Source organism: Lepus europaeus, unplaced genomic scaffold (assembly GCF_033115175.1).
Source record: "Lepus europaeus isolate LE1 unplaced genomic scaffold, mLepTim1.pri SCAFFOLD_3_1, whole genome shotgun sequence".
Taxonomy (NCBI): Eukaryota; Metazoa; Chordata; class Mammalia; order Lagomorpha; family Leporidae; genus Lepus; species Lepus europaeus.
In genome coordinates, this window is record NW_026909276.1 from 12000850 (window position 1) to 12005713 (window position 4864).

General features: G+C 53.3%; 1 pseudogene; it reads right to left on the reverse strand.

Moving 5' to 3' along the window:
- Nucleotides 1–513: 513 nt before the first annotated feature.
- LOC133755210 (guanine nucleotide-binding protein G(I)/G(S)/G(T) subunit beta-1-like) lies at nucleotides 514–2672 on the reverse strand (annotated as a pseudogene).
- Nucleotides 2673–4864: the final 2192 nt, after the last annotated feature.

A 4864-nucleotide genomic window follows, 5' to 3' on the forward strand; every position in this document is an offset into this window, starting at 1 on the left:
CTGAGGGAGCCCCTCACACCCAGCTGGAGCAGCAAAGCCAGCCAGGATCCCCTCATCCCTTGGGATACCCCAGTGGGGACGCTTTGCACTGAGACCAGCACTTTGAGCCACAAAAACCCCAGGGACCTCTCGGGGGTCCTGCAGATTCCATAGGATTCAGGGAAATCCTGTCATTCCAGGAAAATGCTGTCATCTAATTGTAAGCGAGAAAGCGGCTCAGTGACACATGAAGTCTCTGCCTTTATTCACATTCTCGGGGCAAACGCTCATTTTTTCTAGTAAGACACACTCCACACACTCAGACTGGGATGAAGCCATCTACCCCACCCTGAGAGTTTAGGGGAGGGGAAGAGGGAGCAGAGACTGAGGCCAGTGTCTGGTGGTAGGTGGGTTCTCCAAACTGCAGGGTGGCCTCTGGCCCCAGGCACGGCCTCCAGGAGCGGACACGCTCCCACCCTTCTCCCTTCCTCAGAATCCAACAGCAACCATTTGCAACAGAATTGGCTTTTTGCTTTATGTTTGTTTTAAGAAATAAAGAAGACAGATCTTGAGGAAGCTGCCCCAGGACCCCGTGTCCATGGTCATGCCATCATCTGTCATTCCCAGGGAGCTGATGCAGTTGCCATGACCAGCCAGGACACCTGGGAGGGAGCAAACAGCCACAGTCACCCCATGTGTGCCCACAACACCTCAGGCAGCCAGGAGGAATGGTGCCCGTCGTGTCCAAGGGGTGCAAACAGCACCCTGCTCCTCTGCAAAGATGACACTCCAGGGACACACACTCCAGGGCCCAGCCTTGAGTCGGTCACCAAGGTGGGGTAGAGTTGGGAAAGGCACTGACACACAGGGATGCCCCGTGACACGTGCTGGCCCCTGAGCACACCGTGGTGCACTTAAGTAAGCGGCTAGCACCATAGTCCACTGGCTTAAGCCACCACTTCCAACACTGGCACCCCTGGGAGAGCTGGTTCAGTCCCAGCTGCTCCGCTTCCATTCTAGCTCCCTGCTAATGCACCTTGGAAGACAGCAGAAGATGGCCCAGGTGTTTGGACTGCTGCCACTCACATGAGAGAACTGGATGGTGCTCTTAACTCCTGGCTTCAGCCTGGCCCAGCCCTGACCACTGAGGCCATTTGGGGGGCATGCACTCTTCTCTCTAATAAATGCACTGGGTGTTGGTGCTGTGGTGCAGTGGGTTAGGCAGGCTGCCTTACTGCAGTGTCACATCCCAGCTACTTTGCATCTGATCCCAGATTCCTGTCATGTGCCTGGCAAGGCAGCAGAAGATGGCCCAAGTGCTTCAGCCCCTGCCACTCACAAGGGAGACTAGGATGGAGCTCCTGGCTCCTAGCTCTGGCCTGGCCCAGCCTTAGCTATTGCAGCCATTTGGAGAATAAGCTGGTGGGTGAACGATCTCTCTCTCTCTCTTTCTCTCTCCCCTTCTGGTCTCCTTCCCTTTCTCTGTCTCTTTTCCTTTCAAATAAGTTAATTCATTTAAAAGATAAAAGCATGTTTCTAACAAAAAGATTTGAAATAGAAGCACACCTGCCCGCCCTACCACCCTGCAGCCTGGCAGCTCAGAGGGAGCACCCAGGGCTCAGGGTCCCCACTCTGCTGTGCCATGCTCTCCTCACAGGTACACATGGGAGGGACTTCTGGTGTGCCTTGAGCCAGCACTGGCAGGGGCCAGGGCCTGGATGTGGTGGACGTCTCCATCACCACCACCCATCATGCACAGCCTGAGCAACACAAACCTAATGCTTCAGCCCTTGTGTGTTGGTCACAGCCCCAGCTGCCTACCTGCCCAGCCAGCCTTGAGTGTGTCCCAGACATTGCAGTTGAAGCCACTTACTTAAGTCGTTGTACCTGGCAAGGAGAAGCCTCCTGCTCTTGGAGAAGGAGACTGAGGTGATCCCACAGATGATGTTGTCGTGGGAGTAGGTCATGAGCTTCTGGTTTGTGCGAAGGTCTAACAGCCTGCAGGTGGTGTCATCTGCGCCGGTGGCAAATGCATTGCCATTTGGAAAGAACTAGAAGAGGAAGAGAACCATGGCAGCATGTGACTGCTCAGTGACACAGTGACACAGACACAGCAGGAAGCTAAGCAGGGCTGGGCTCTGGCAAGAACTGGGGCAGGGTGGGGACACCACAGCTGCTATCCCCAAACAGTAGCTTTCACTGCAACCCAACAATGAGATGTGGTCAGTTGACACTCCTCTGCGGCCACCAGTCTTCAGCCTGAACTCAGGCAGGAGGGAGGGACTGAGCAGGGCAATGGACAACTCTGTAGTACACCAGAGGCATCCAGACACATCTAAAAACCTCCAGGGTGCTGCAAGGCAAAAGCACTGCCTTCAGCCAAGGGGCTCAAGAGTTCGCCAGAGTGGCTCCAGCACACCCTGCCGGGGCCTGCAAGGGGTGGGTACAGGCCTCTCAAAGAACTGCCACACCGCCAATGCCTGAGAGCAATGGCTGACACATGGTCAGCTGGCTGGGGTCACGTCGGAAGTCATCTGTACCCCACTCTGTGAGTCAGGTTGCATTTACATGGTGGAGAGGAAAAATAGCTGACAGCTTGCAGGCTAGACCACAAAGCGAGTCGCGGCCCCCAGACTCACACAGATGACATTGATGTCAGACTCATGGCCTGTGAAGGTCTGCCACCAAGCCATGACAAAACCCAACAGGGGCTGGCGCTGTGGGTGTAGCAGGCAAAACTGCTGCCTGCAGTGCCGGCATCCCATATGGGCAACAGTTGGAGTACTGGCTGCTCTACTTCTGATCCAGCTCTCTGCTGTGGCCTGAGAAAGCAGAAGATGACCCAAGTCCTGGCCCCCTGCACCCACATGGGAGACCTGGAAGAAGCTCCTGGCTTCGGATTGGTGCAGCTGCAGCCATTGCGGCCAATTTAGGAGTGAACCAGTGAATGGAAGACCTCTCTCTGCCTCTCGTTCTCTGTGTAACTGTTTCAAATAAATAAATAAATCTGAAAGGAAGGAAGGAAGGAAGGAAGGAAGGAAGGAAGGAAGGAAGGATGGAAGGAAGGAAGGGAGTCAGGAAGGAAGGGAGAAAGAAAATCTACCAGGGCAGTTTGTCTAAAATGAATCTGACTTAAATGCTGGTCATTTATATACAAATAAAAAAATTGAGAGATTATATACGTGGGTTTCCAGAAAACTGAAGGCTGAGAACAATTTCCTTGGATGGCAACACCTGATGTTTGCAGCTGCATCCAGCCTCACAGGGCAGTGGCTCCCTCCCAGGACTACAAACAGCACCCATTGAGGGAAAATGTGAGAGCTGGGGTGGGCGAGTGGTGGACATGAGATGCTGCCTGGATGCTTGCATCCACATTGCAGTGCCTGGATTTGAGTCCCAGTTCTGCTTATTCCTGGGAGGCAGATGGTGATGGCCCCAGTGCTTCAATCCCTGCCACTCAGACTGAGCCTGTCCCCCTGGCTTGTTGTGGGCAGCTGGGGGGTGACCTGCAAAAGGTGGGTCTCTTCTGTCTCTGTCTCTCTATGCTTTTTTTAAAATATTTATTTTGAGAGAGAGAGAGAGAGAGGAAGAGAGAGAGAGAAAGAGAGAGAGAGAGAGATCTTCTAGACACTGGTTCACTCCCTAGATAGCTACAACAGCCCTGGGCCAGGCCAAAGCTAAGAGCTTCATCAGGGTCTCCCATGTTGGGGCAGGAGCCCAAGCACTGGGCCATCTTCTGCTGCTTTCCCAGGTGCATTAGCAGGGTGCTGGATTGGAAGTGGAGCAGCCAGGACTCAAACCGGCACCCATATGGGATGTCAGCACTATAGGTGATGATGTTACCTGCTATGCCACAACACTGCCCCCTATGCCTTTCAAACAAATAAATTTTTTAAAAAAGGAAATATGCAGAGAAAAAAAAAGAAGCAGATACTGGATGCACAGCTGTAGTTCAAACATCTGCACTTCCTACAAGCAGTATTACTGGTCCACCCATTGTTATTTTGTGTTTTGAACCCCAAGGCCATTTCAGATGATATGAATGGTCCAGCTAAGGTCAAAGACAGCATTTCCTGTGTCCAAATCTTTGGCTCTGACCATGACCCCAAGGTACCGCAGTCCTGGCTCGAGTACTCACCATGTAATTTCTCCAGAGCTGGTGATGATCTGATTGTCATCCAGGAATCAGCAGCAAGACAAGTAACCTGGCAAAGAGCAGATCCAAATGATGTCCTGTATCGAGCAAACCCTAACCCTATGGTTTAGTAGACACAGAAACCAGGGAGGCATCATGAACACATCTCAAAGTTCAGACAGATGCCCCATGTTTCCTTCGTTCTCAGTGAGGAACAAACAATGGGGCCAGATCAGCAACCACTGCCAGGCATGGCTGAGACCATGGCCAGGCCAGAGAGCAGGACAGTGACAGCACCTCACACAGACCCCACACCTACAGAACACCTGTAGTCTTTCCTCTGATCTTCTAGGAAAACAGATGGCCCTGAGGGAACCCCTCCTCTCCCTCATTGGTTCACTTGTTTACCCACTCAACAAGAACTGACCCAGGCATGCTGGGCAGCTTCCGGCCCCCTAGACATATTCTTGAACAAAGGAGACTTCCTGCTTCCCCGGAGCTCACCCTCCAGGGGCAGAGAAGGAAGATGCCATCACAGCACATGTCCACCTCTGGGTGAGGGCAGGGCAGGGTGGGGCAACCAGATGATAAGCGAAGGAGGTGCCAAGCATGAAAGGCCAGAGGAGCCTTGGGCCAGGGCAGCCAGGGCTCCTAGGTCCCAGGAGATCCTCAAGGCAACAGGAGTGGGCATTTGGTGCAGTGGTTAAGACACCACTCAGGGTGCCTGCATCCCTGGAGGGCCTGGGTTCA